Genomic DNA, 15,000 nt, shown 5'->3' with positions numbered 1-15,000 from the left:
AATATCTATGTATATGTTTTCAACGTATGATTAATATGCCGAGGAATGGCCAACTTTTTATTGAATCAATAAAAAAAAAATTTACTAAATCCATTTTCAATAATGAATCAAATCAAGAAAGAATTGATAAAACAAATCAAAGTATAATTGACTTTATTTCAACTATCAAAAAGTCACTTTCCAATATTACTAATAAGAATGGAAAGATCTTTTTGGACTTATCATACTTGTCGCAAGCATATTTATTTTACAAATTATCACAAACACAAATTATTAATTTATCTAAGTTAAGACCTGTCTTTCAATATCACGGAACATCTCGTTTTCTTAAGAATGAAATAGAGGATTATTTTGTTGAAGTTGTTGGAGCACACGAAATATTACATTCCGACCTAAAACAAAATAATCTTGAAAATTCTGGAATGAGAAATCAATGGAAAAACTGGTTAAGGGGTCATTATAACTTGGATTTATATCCGATTAGATGGTCAAAATTACTCCCCCAAAAATGGCGAAATAGAGTTAAGCAAGATCGTAAAAATAAAGATTTTAACCAATGTTTTTCAGATGAAAAAAACCGATTAATTGCTTACAAAAAACAAAATCATTTTGAAATAGACGACTCATTACCGAATAAAAAAGATAAGAAAATAAAAAAATATATATATGATTGTTTATCATATAAATCTATTAATTATGAAGATAATAAAGATTCATATATTGTTGAATTACCAGTAGAAGTAAAAAATAATCAAGAAAGTTCTTATAAGTACAACACGGATAAATGTAAATTTATTGATATACTGACTGATATCCTTATCAATAATTATCTACGAGAAGATGATATTATAGATCTGGAAAAAACTATGGATAGAAAATATTTTGATTGGAGAATGCTGCATTTTTCTATTAAAAATAAGGTCGATATTCGATCCTGGATCCATATTGAGGCTGACACGAACAGTAAAAAAAATACTAAAACTGGGGTTAATCATTTTCAACTAATTAAAAAAATAAATAAGAAACATTTGTTTTATCTGACAATTAATCAAGATAAAAAAAGCAACCGATCCAACAAAAAAAAACAAACTTTTTTTGATTGGATGAGAATGAATGAAGAAATACTAAGTGGTTCCAGATCGAATTTGAAACGTGGGTGGGTCTTTCCAGAATTTTTGATACTTTATAATGCATATAAGATTAATCCATGGCTGATACCAATCAAATCACTTCTTTTTAATTTGAATGGAAATGAAAAAAAATTGAATGGAAATGAAATTTTTAGTAAAAAAAAAAAACTCATTGAAAAGAAAAAAGGATCTCTTTTTCTATCAGCGAAGGAAAAAACTTTTGAATTAGAAAATGGAAATAAAGCAGAAAAGGAATCTGTGGCCAAAGAGGATCTTGACTCAGTTCACTCAAACCACAAAAAAAATCTTCAAGAAGATTCTGCGGTAGCAGATAGGAGAAAACGTATAAATCAAAACCAATACGCGAAAAAGATGAGCAAGGAGTTTGAGTTGTTACTAAAAAAATATTTTCGTGTTCAATGCAGATGGGATGGTTCGGCATACGTAAATAAAAAAATTTTCAATAACATCAAAATATGTTGTCTCCTGGTTAGACTGCTAGATCCCAAACAAATTTATATATCCTCTATTCAAAATGGCAACCTGAGTCTGGATATTCTGCTATCTTCGAAGGGCTTGATTCTTTCAGAATTAATTAGAACTGGAATACTTATTATAGAACCCATTCGTCTGTCTGTAAAAAATGATGGAAAATTTATTATGTCTCAAACCATAGGTATTTCATTAGTTCATAAGAATAAGTACCAATTTAATCAAAAATATCAAGAAAAAGGCTATCCTTATAAGAGGAGTTTTGCTGAATCCATTGCAATACCTCAAAAAATGACTGAAAATAGAACCAGCAATTATTATGATTTGCTTGTTCCGGAAAATATCTTATCCCCTAGAGGTCGTAGAGAGTTTAGAATTCTAATTTGTTTCAATTCTGGGAATAAAAATGATATCCAGAGAAATACAGCATTTTACAATGGAAATAAGGTGAAAACAGATGATCAAGTTTTAGATAAAACAAGCAAACATCTTGATAGATATCAAAATCAACTAAAAAAATTAAAGTTCTTTCTTTGGCCCAATTATCGATTAGAAGATTTAGCTTGTATGAATCGGTATTGGTTTGATACCAATAATAGCAGTCGTTTTAGTATGCTAAGGATCCATATGTATCCACAATTGCAAATTAGTTAATGCTACATTTTTCCTATATTGCCCGTACCTTATATGGTATATGAAGACAAAGAAATACACATATGGCACTCTCTTAGATTCTGATAGATGATATTAATTGAATTTAATGACGTATCTATTAGATTTAGAAATGAATCAAGAAAATATTCTTATTTCATTTTAAATTGAAAATTGCAGTCTAAATATTTTTTGTGCATGCAAAAATATACCAGACTTTTGTATACCTATCTGAAATTTTCAAAAAAGGGATTGCTAGATTTTATTAAAAAAAAAAAGAATAGAAATTCTTAATCAAAGTAAGATTATTGTGTATATCAAATTAAAACGAGTAACATTATTATTACTGATCAATAATAATTTATAAAAAAAAAGAAGGCTAAGGAGATTTAATTTTATGGTAAAAAATTCATTCAGCTCAGTTATTTCGCAAGAAGAAAAAAAAGAAAATGGAGGATCTGTTGAATTTCAAGTAGTCAGTTTCACCAATAAGATACGAAGACTTACTTCACATTTGGAATTGCACAAAAAAGACTATTTATCTCAAAGAGGTCTACGTAAAATTCTCGGAAAACGCCAACGATTACTTTCTTATTTATCAAAGAAAAATAAAATGCGTTATAAAGAATTAATTAATCAATTGGATATTCGGGAGTCAAAAACTCAGTAATTTAAAAAGTAATTTTTAATTATTTGATTTATTAGATCTTGCATTTTTATGAACTTATTTTAATTTTCAGCAATTCATGGAAAGATGAATCGAGGAAAAACTTATGAATGGACCGGCTACAAGAAAAGACCTCATGATAGTCAATATGGGACCTCACCACCCCTCAATGCACGGTGTTCTTCGACTCATCCTTACTTTGGATGGTGAAGATGTTATTGACTGTGAACCAATATTGGGTTATTTACACAGAGGGATGGAAAAAATTGCAGAAAACCGAACAATTATACAATATCTACCTTATGTAACACGTTGGGATTATTTAGCTACTATGTTTACAGAAGCAATAACCGTAAATGGTCCAGAACAGTTGGGAAATATTCAAGTCCCCAAAAGAGCTAGCTATATCAGAGTAATTATGTTGGAGTTGAGTCGTATAGCTTCTCATCTGTTATGGCTTGGCCCTTTTATGGCGGATATTGGCGCACAGACTCCCTTCTTCTATATTTTCAGAGAACGAGAATTAGTATATGATCTATTCGAAGCAGCCACCGGTATGAGAATGATGCATAATTTTTTTCGTATCGGGGGAGTCGCGGCTGATCTACCTCATGGATGGATAGATAAATGTTTGGATTTCTGCGATTATTTTTTGACAGCGGTTGCTGAATATCAAAAACTTATTACACAAAATCCTATTTTTTTAGAACGAGTTGAGGGAGTAGGTATTATTTCTGGAGAAGAGGTCATAAATTGGGGGTTATCAGGACCAATGCTACGAGCTTCCGGAATACCATGGGATCTTCGTAAAGTTGATCGTTATGAGTGTTATGACGAATTTGATTGGGAAGTTCAGTGGCAAAAAGAAGGCGATTCATTAGCTCGTTATTTAGTCAGACTTGCTGAGATGACGGAATCCGTAAAAATTATTCAACAAGCTTTGGAAGGAATTCCAGGGGGACCTTATGAAAATTTAGAAATACGATCTTTTGATCGAGCAAGGTCTCCGGAATGGAATGACTTTGACTATCGATTCATTAGTAAAAAACCTTCGCCAACTTTTGAATTGGCGAAACAAGAACTTTATGTGAGAGTCGAAGCCCCCAAAGGAGAATTGGGCATTTTTTTGATAGGGGATCAGGGTGGTTTTCCTTGGAGGTGGAAAATTCGCCCGCCGGGTTTTATCAATTTGCAAATTCTTCCTCAGTTAGTTAAAAGAATGAAATTGGCTGATATTATGACAATACTAGGTAGCATAGATATCATTATGGGAGAAGTTGATCGTTAAAATGATAATTGATACATCACAAGTCCAAGATATCAATTCTTTTTCGAGATTGGAATTCTTAAAAGAATTCTATGGAATTCTATGGGTACTTGTCCCTATTTTGACTACTGTATTGGGAATCACAATAGGCGTACTAGTAATTGTATGGTTAGAAAGAGAAATATCCGCAGGAATACAACAACGGATTGGACCTGAATATGCTGGTCCTTTGGGAGTTCTTCAAGCTTTAGCAGATGGTACAAAACTACTTTTTAAAGAAAATCTGCTTCCATCTAGAGGTGATACTCGCTTATTCAGTATGGGACCATCGATAGCAGTCATATCAATTTTACTAAGCTATTCAGTAATTCCTTTTGGTTATCGCCTTGTTTTAGCCGATCTACCTATCGGTGTTTTTTTATGGATTGCCATTTCAAGTGTTGCTCCCATCGGACTTCTTATGTCAGGATATGGATCCAATAATAAATATTCCTTCTTAGGTGGTCTACGAGCTGCTGCTCAATCAATTAGTTATGAAATACCATTAACTCTATGTGTATTATCAATATCTCTACGTGTGATTCGTTGAGACATAAACTTCTCCCACTTTTTTTCGAGAAAAGGGTTGAAATGCATTGAATAGATATCCTCATTTTTATATTTATTATTCGGATTAATGAACTAAATCAGATAGTTATATGAGTGAAAGAAAACAGCTTATATAAATAAAAATTAGCAGTCAAAATATTAAGTCTCATTTTCTATGTATAAGAGTTAAGCAGAAAAAAATATAGGCGCAAGAGAGCCCCAAGATTGGGTCACTAGTTATCCTGTCTTGAAGCGGACTCAAAAGATCAACCGGATTGAGTTTTCACTATTATTTTTATGTACTACCATATGTGTATTACCATAACACAGCCGATTGAGCAAAAATGAGTGGATGGTTAGAAACACCAAGATATACAAAGGATTAGTAATGGAGATTTTCAAAATTATCCAAAACCAAAAGAGAGAGAAGGACATTTTTGCAAAATGCATAATATAAAAAGAATACGAATTGGGGCTTTAAGTTTGTAGAAATGATCAGGCAGTACTCCCCACGATTCCGATCCAGAGTATACGCCTATCCACCCATTAAATAAATGACTATCGGAAACGAAATAATCCCTTATTGAGTAAGTACCCTTTTTCTCAGAAAGAAGAATAGGAACGAAAAAAAATGGAAAGAATCCAATTACAAAAAAAAAAAAAAAGAGATATTTTTTATTGTTTCTTATCTCCATTACTATATGCATTTCTTTCCTATCTCCCTATTCATAGAGATAGAATTCATGTCCGAATTCATGAACTAATGGAATAGCCAATTTTTTTTTCGTAATTGAAAACAATGGGTTATTGATATTTATAATAAATAGTATTTTAGTAAAGAATTAAGTTATTACTCAACAAAGAATTTTTTTTAAAGGATGAGATCAATTCAGAAGTAACCTTTTTCTTTATTATTATAACAGACAGAATTCTATTGGGTTAATTTGGGGACACACGATAGATTTTTATCTTATAGTATATTTTTATCTTATAGTATTCTACAAAAAAAACATAGCAAGACAAGATAAATAATCCCGATACGCTCCTTAGATTTATTTAAGGCCCTCAAGGAGCCGTATGAGGTGAAAATCTCATGTACGGTTCTGTAATAGCGATGAGAACAGTGATGTTATTACCGACTATAATTATCTAACAGTTCTAGTACCGTTGATATAGTTGAGGCTCAATCAAAATATGGTTTTTGGGGTTGGAATTTGTGGCGTCAACCTATAGGGTTTGTTATTTTTCTAATTTCTTCCTTAGCAGAATGCGAGAGATTACCTTTTGATTTACCAGAAGCAGAAGAAGAATTAGTAGCGGGTTATCAAACTGAGTATTCAGGTATAAAATTTGGTTTATTTTATGTTGCTTCCTATCTAAATCTATTAGTTTCTTCGTTATTTGTAACTGTTCTTTACTTGGGTGGTTGGGATATCTCTATTCCATACATATTAGGTTATGAACTATTTGAAATAAATAAAGTGTATGAAGTCTTTGGAATGACAATTAGTATCTTTATTACATTAGCGAAAACTTATTTGTTCTTGTTCATTTCTATAGCAACAAGATGGACTTTACCCCGACTAAGAATAGATCAACTATTAAATCTTGGATGGAAATTTCTTTTACCTATATCTCTCGGTAATCTATTATTAACAACATCTTTTCAACTCTTTTCATTGTAAAGGAATACCATATTCTATATTCACGACTTGCTCAAACAAGAGAAAGAAACAAACATAAAATTCTTTAGAGATATTATAATATGTTCCCTATGGTAACTGGGTTCATGAATTATGGTCAACAAACAGTACGAGCTGCAAGGTACATTGGTCAGGGTTTCATGATTACTTTATCCCATGCAAATCGTTTGCCTGTAACTATTCAATATCCTTACGAAAAATTAATAGCATCGGAGCGTTTCCGTGGTCGAATCCATTTTGAATTCGATAAATGCATTGCTTGTGAAGTATGTGTTCGTGTATGTCCTATAGATCTCCCCGTTGTTGATTGGAAATTGGAAACGGATATTCGAAAGAAACGATTGCTTAATTACAGTATTGATTTCGGGATCTGTATATTTTGTGGTAACTGCGTTGAATATTGTCCAACAAATTGTTTATCAATGACTGAAGAATATGAACTTTCTACTTATGATCGTCACGAATTGAATTATAATCAAATTTCTTTGGGTCGTTTACCAATGTCAGTAGTTGATGATTATACAATTAGAACAATTTTGAATTCGAATTCGCCTCAAATTGAAGTCTAAAATAAGTCAATCTGTTGATTAAAGAGTAATTTACAATTACTAAGGTTCTGTTTTGATCTAAAGACATGAGGTTTCTTTCGTTTTGTTTGTTTGGTCACTACCTACAAATCCAAACTATTGATTCATGAGAATTGTAGCTTAATTTAGATTGAAACTATATATTTCGAAATATATAGTTTCAATCTACTTTACTCTTTCAGATCAAGACTAAGATTAATAGAATAACTGTACCTACATTAATTCACACCCCTTAATATTTAATTAGGAATTGATTATACATTTTTTTTCCTGGTCAGATCAATAAGGTCATGAAAAACATTTAGATTTATTTATCTCTTTTTTTACTACATATAATGGATTTGCCTGGACCGATACATGATTTTCTTGTAGTCTTGTTGGGATCAGGTCTTATATTAGGAAGTATGGGAGTACTATTATTTAACAACTCCATTTATTCTGCTTTTTCGTTGGGACTGGTTCTTGTTTCTATATCCTTATTCTATATTCTAGCAAACGCCCAGTTTGTAGCTGCTGCGCAACTCCTTATTTACGTGGGAGCTATAAATGTTTTAATCATATTTGCTGTGATGTTCATGAAGGGTTCAGAATATTCCAAAGATTTTAATCTTTGGACCGTTGGGAATGGAGTTACTTTTCTGGTTTGTACAAGTATTTTTGTTTCACTAATGACTACTATTGTAGATACGTCATGGTATGGGATTATTTGGACTACAAGATCAAATCAGATTCTAGAGCAAGATTTAATAAGTAATAGTCAACAAATTGGAATTTATTTATCAACATATTTTTTTCTTCCATTTGAACTCATTTCGATCATTCTTTTAGCTGCTTTGATCGGCGCAATTTCCGTGGCTCGCCAGTAATAAATCTTTAGTTAGAAATAGCATAATTTAAACTTTGTTGTATGTTATCACACACATTCCCCTTCAATTCTATTTGAAGATTTTTTGGTCTAAACTCAAAATTCTTTTATTCGATCGATTACGAATATATTCTCTTGTTCTGTACTTTTTTTTTGTCAATTGAATTGAATCTATTACATTTTTGTTCATATTGAAATGAATCGGAATTGATAAGGAGTTGGTCAATCATGCTCGAACATGTACTTATTATAAGTGCCTATTTATTTTCTATCGGTATCTATGGATTGATCACAAGCCGAAATATGGTTAGGGCCCTTATGTGTCTTGAGCTTATACTGAATGCAGTTAATATGAATTTCGTAACATTTTCTGATTTTTTTGATAGTCGCCAATTAAAAGGGAATATTTTCTCAATTTTTGTTATAGCTATTGCAGCCGCTGAAGCAGCTATTGGCCCAGCTATTCTTTCGTCAATTTATCGTAACAGAAAATCCACTCGTATCAATCAATCGAATTTGTTGAATAAGTAATATTTATTTATGAGATAAATTATGATATTCATCAAGTAAAATTATATGTATCATACGTAATCCATGATAATGTTTGCGAAAACGTAAAAAATCAAAGTATCTTGGCCCTATCGCATGAGTTAATCTGAAAGTAGATTGATTATCAAAATTCTGATAAATTATTGACTCATCTGGTATCTAAATATATAATTCATTTACAAATTTACTCGATCGAAAATTTATAGTCTTAAAAAAAAATTATAGATCCAATGTCACATTCAGTAAAGATTTATGATACATGTATAGGGTGTACTCAATGTGTCCGAGCTTGCCCCACAGATGTATTAGAAATGATACCTTGGGGCGGATGTAAAGCTAAGCAAATAGCTTCGGCTCCACGAACGGAAGACTGTGTTGGTTGTAAGAGATGTGAATCTGCCTGTCCGACAGATTTTTTGAGTGTTCGCGTTTATTTATGGCATGAAACAACTCGAAGCATGGGTCTAGCTTATTGATACGTTCTCTAAAAGCCCCCTTGAATACATTTGATTTCTTTTTTACCGACAAAAACTCGTGCTCGAAAATAAATATACATATATATATTTTTTTTTATTTTATTTTCGAACATGGGTTTTTTTAGTCCAAGTGTATCTTGTTTTTACTACGAATTATTTTCCTTGGTTAACAACAGTTGTAGTTTTTCCAATATTTGCGGGTTTATTACTTTTCTTTTTCCCTCATAGAGGAAATAAAGTAATGAGATGGTATACTATATGTATCTGTGTACTCGAGCTGCTTCTAACAACCTATGCGTTTTGTTATCATTTCGAATTAGACGATCCATTAATCCAATTGATGGAGGATTATAAATGGATCCCTTTTTTGGATTTTTACTGGAGATTGGGAATCGATGGACTTTCCATAGGACCCATTTTACTGACGGGGTTTATCACCACTTTAGCTACTTTAGCGGCTTGGCCAGTTACTCGAGATTCCCGATTATTCCATTTTCTAATGTTAGCAATGTATAGTGGTCAAATAGGATCATTTTCTGCTCGAGACCTCTTACTCTTTTTTATCATGTGGGAGTTAGAATTAATTCCCGTTTATCTACTTCTATCGATGTGGGGCGGAAAGAAACGGTTGTATTCAGCTACAAAGTTTATTTTGTACACTGCGGGAGGTTCCATTTTTTTGTTAATGGGAGTTCTGGGTATCGGTTTATATGGTTCTAATGAACCAACTTTAAATTTTGAAACATCAGCTAATCAATCGTATCCTATAGCACTAGAAATACTATTCTATATCGGATTTCTTATTGCTTTTGCTGTCAAATCACCGATTATACCCTTACATACATGGTTACCAGATACCCACGGAGAGGCACATTACAGTACTTGTATGCTTCTAGCCGGAATCTTATTAAAAATGGGAGCATATGGATTGGTTCGGATCAATATGGAATTATTACCCCACGCCCATTCTATCTTTTCACCCTGGTTGATCATATTAGGCATAATTCAAATAATCTATGCAGCTTCAACATCTTCGGGTCAACGCAATTTAAAAAAAAGAATAGCTTATTCCTCCGTCTCTCATATGGGTTTCATAATTATAGGAATTGGTTCTATAAGCGATACGGGACTGAATGGAGCTATTTTACAAATAATCTCTCATGGATTTATTGGCGCTGCACTTTTTTTCTTGGCAGGAACAAGTTATGATAGAATACGTCTGGTTTATCTCGATGAAATGGGAGGACTGGCTATCCCAATTCCAAAAATATTTATGACTTTCAGTATCTTATCGATGGCTTCCCTTGCATTGCCTGGTATGAGCGGTTTTGTTGCAGAATTAATAGTCTTTTTTGGAATAATTACTAGCCAAAAATATCTTTTAATGGCAAAAATAGTAATTACTTTGGTAATGGCAATTGGAATTATATTAACTCCCATTTATTTATTATCTATGTTACGCCAGATGTTCTATGGATACAAGCTTTTTAATGCTAAAAATTCTTATTTTTTTGATTCGGGACCACGAGAGTTGTTTGTTGCGATCTCTATCCTTATACCTGTCATAGGTATTGGTATTTATCCAGATTTTGTTTTCTCACTATCAGTTGACAAGGTCGAAGCTATTTTATCTAATTATTTTGCTAGATAGTTTTCATAAAAAAATGAAACAGCAATACTATAATAATTTTTTTTAATCATTCGTTGCACAATAAAAAAAAGAAGTCTTTTTTCTTAAGTTAAATAAAAAAATGAATTGGACTTCCTCATACATTTGGCTTTTGTAGAGAACCATTTGAATCAAGTAATGTAGTGATTCAAAGGGTTCTCGATGTCTTACACACAATTTTCTTATCTATACCCCTCCATGTTTGTGTTCGTCAGGCCCTTTCTTGAATGAATTCAATTAGATGTTAATGTAAATGAACCATAACTATGTAGCCCTATCCCTAATAGATTGACCCCAAAATAGCATATCCAAATTATAAGAAAACCCATAGAGGCCACAATTGCGGAATTTACACCTTCAAAATTTTTATTTGTTCGCGTATGTAAATAAATTGCAAATATCGTCCAAGTAATAAATGCCCAAGTTTCCTTTGGGTCCCAATTCCAATACGATCCCCATGTCTCATTAGCCCATACTGCCCCTGAAAGAATACCTATGCTTAAAAAGATAAACCCTAGACTAATAATACGATAACTCCAATGATCTAATTGTTGAATCAGTTGAGACTTATAATAATTCTTCGAAGAAAAAAAGGAAGTGTTTCTTACAAAATAGTTCCCTTCGTTGATGTATTGGATCTCATCAAAGGAAAATAACGCATTTAATAAATTATTGTTTTTACCAAAAATTCTTATAGCTTTTTGAAATGTAATCACTATAAGAGCTACTGAAAATAATGATCCACATAAAAGAGCTGCATAACCTAATACCATCATACTTACGTGCATCATTAACCAATGAGATTGGAGAGCGGGAACTAATAGTGGGGATTGATGCATTTCAGTTAAAAAACCTGAAGTAGCAAAACCTTGTGTAAAAATAGTACTTGGCGCGGTTATTGCGCTTACACTTAAATGGTTTTTATATTTTTTTAAATAAGCAAATAGATGAATAATGGATAAAGCCCATGAAAGAAATAGTAATGATTCATATAAATCACTTAATGGTAAATGCCTCAAATAAATCCAACGAGTAACTAATAATCCTGTTATACAGAAAAAAGTAACTATCATGCCCTTTTCTGACGAAACATAGAGTCCTACGGTTTCATTGATTAATAAGGTTATTAACTGAATTGTAATGACAATTGAAATGACCGAAAAAGATATATGAGTTAATATATGCTCGAAAGTTAAAAATATCATAAAAAAATAAATTTAAAGGTCCCGCAATTCAATTATTTGAATTAATATCTGGGACTTGAATTATTAATTCTATTATAGAACTTTTTTTTATAAAAAAAAAAATGGCATGCCGCCACTCGGACTCGAACCGAGATGCTCTAGCACTGCTTCCTAAGAGCAGCGTGTCTACCGATTTCACCATAGCGGCTTTCTCGAAATCATAATAACCTATTATTATTCAATCGTCGAGATTGAAAAAAATAGAATGAATTTGCAATTAAATGGAATATTTTTTACAAAATATTTATCGTGGATAAAAAACTCTTTATCTTTAAATGATAATTTCATTAAAGGGAAAAAAATAGGAGATTTGAGCGTTTCCAATAAAAATCTTATCCGATTTCATTTATTTCAATAAGAATTTAAGGTGTCAATTTTCTTCATTTAATAATAGTTTTATTTTTTTAATAATAGTTTTATTTTATAGGATTTTGCAAACCAATTTCATTATGTATTCGGCGAGATATATTCTATATCTATAATAGTAATAATGATTTCGAGAAAAGAAATAAGGTAAGGGTTCATAGAATTCAAAAAGAAGGTTTTAACTTAATCAACTAATGTCATCGTTTCAATGTCTTATTAAATTTTTAATAAAGAGTTTCAGTTTACTATTTGCTCTTCTATATTTCGATATTATATATAATATCGAAAATAGATAATAAAATCAAAAATCAACAAAAACTTTTTGGTTTAGTGGGGCGATGGGGATTCATATTTTCCCCATCTCGAAAATGATAAAACAAAGATATGAAAAAGAAAGGTCAACCTTTTTTATTCTTTGAACAAAAAAAGTACCATTTTCCATTTTTTAATTGAGTAAACAAACGATTTATTATTTTTTTTTTACATAGCCTACAAAAAGGAAAAAGAATTTCATATTTATCCGCTCAAAACATTAGGAAAATTACACTAATTGCTTTGATAAAAAAAAAATTTATATTTAATATATAAAAAAATATATATATAAAATATAAAAATTATAAACGAACTTTTACTAGGCTGTTTTTTGAGTCAAACCAATTCAGATTATTCCAATCTTTCAGTATTTATTTGATTTGTCCCCCAAAAAACTTTGGGAATTACCCGTTGAAAGAGATTTTGCTAGCGAAAAAGCTTTCAACGCTGCCCGACGCCCCTTTGCTTTTCCAAATATTTTTCCGAATCCGTTTTTTTTGATATAGAAGTGCGCTTTTTTTGGAACTGCCATTACAAAATTATAATTGATTATTCATTACTATAGTTGGATGTGAAAGACATCTATTGTTCAAAATGAATTGTTCTTTACTATTTATTATCCATTTATTATTGAAATTATAGTATACTCCTAATATAGCTATCGAAAATTCGAAATTATTAGATTAGAAACAAAGAAAAAACAATATATATAATGTTATTTTGTCAAAAAAAAATTGTTTAATGATTCGTAGAATTTAATACAAAGAAGTCTTATTTTACTGGATCAACTTGTAGACTGTCTTTTATGATTGATACCAAAATAAAATAGTGTTTTTGGTCTAATTATTCTTTCTTGCTCTAGAGCGGGGAATTTTTGTAATGCATACTAAATAATAAAGAAAATTTGCAGTTTCTATATTGTCAAAAAATTTTACTTAAAAGTAATGGGTGTGTTCATTAATAGTTTCAATGGATCATCTCATCTTATTTGAACAATTGTAACTTCGTGACTTGAAATATTTGAAGTATTTGGCAAAAAATTAAGAATAGAAAAATAAAATTCTATTTCCGTTTTGGATATTTAAATTTGTTATTAACTGATCCTTTTGAAAAGAGATAAGAGCTGGTGAATCAGAAAAATTAATTAGGAATTTAATATACTTTTTTATGGAATATACATATCAATATTCATGGATCATACCGTTCATCTCACTTCCAATTCCTATCTTAATAGGAGTGGGCCTTCTACTTTTTCCGACGGCAACCAAAAACCTTCGACGTATGTGGTCTTTTCCGAGTATTTTATTGTTAAGTATAGTTATGATTTTTGCAGTTTATCTGTCTATTGATCAAATAAATACTAGTTATATCTATCAATATGTATGGTCTTGGACTATCAATAATGATTTTTCTTTAGAGTTGGGCTACTTGATCGATCCACTTACTTGTATTATGGCAATATTAATCACGACTGTTGGAATTATGGTTCTTATTTATAGTGACAATTATATGTCTCATGATCAAGGATATTTGAGATTTTTTGCGTATATGAGTTTGTTCAATACGTCAATGTTGGGATTAGTTACTAGTTCGAATTTGATCCAAATTTATATTTTTTGGGAATTGGTTGGAATGTGTTCTTATCTATTAATAGGTTTTTGGTTCACTCGACCTACTGCGGCGAATGCTTGTCAAAAGGCATTTGTAACTAATCGCGTAGGGGATTTTGGTTTATTATTAGGAATTTTAGGTCTTTATTGGACAACGGGGAGTTTTGAATTTCGGGATTTATTTAAAATATTCAATAACTTGATTGATAATAATGAGGTTAATTTATTATTTGTTACTTTGTGCGCCGTCCTATTATTTGCAGGTGCAGTTGCTAAATCTGCTCAATTTCCTCTTCATGTATGGTTACCTGATGCTATGGAGGGTCCTACCCCCATTTCGGCTCTTATACATGCTGCTACCATGGTAGCAGCGGGAATTTTTCTTGTTGCTCGGCTTCTTCCGCTTTTTATAGTAATACCTTACATCATGAATCTAATAGCTTTGATAGGTATAATAACAGTACTATTTGGAGCTACTTTAGCTCTTGCTCAAAAAGATATTAAGAGAAGTTTAGCCTATTCTACAATGTCTCAATTGGGCTATATGATGTTAGCTTTGGGTATGGGGTCTTATCAGGCTGCTTTATTTCATTTGATTACTCATGCTTATTCAAAAGCGTTGTTGTTTTTAGGATCGGGGTCCATTATTCACTCAATGGAATCGGTTGTTGGATATTCTCCAGATAAAAGTCAGAATATGGTTCTTATGGGTGGTTTAACAAAGCATGTGCCAATTACAAAAAATGCTTTTTTATTAGGTACCCTTTCTCTTTGTGGTATTCCACCCCTTGCCTGCTTTTGGTCCAAAGATGAAATTCTTAATG

Source organism: Cucumis melo, unplaced genomic scaffold (assembly GCF_025177605.1).
Source record: "Cucumis melo cultivar AY unplaced genomic scaffold, USDA_Cmelo_AY_1.0 utg001941l, whole genome shotgun sequence".
In the NCBI taxonomy this organism is placed as follows: Eukaryota; Viridiplantae; Streptophyta; class Magnoliopsida; order Cucurbitales; family Cucurbitaceae; genus Cucumis; species Cucumis melo.
This window is presented reverse-complemented; position numbering follows the sequence as displayed.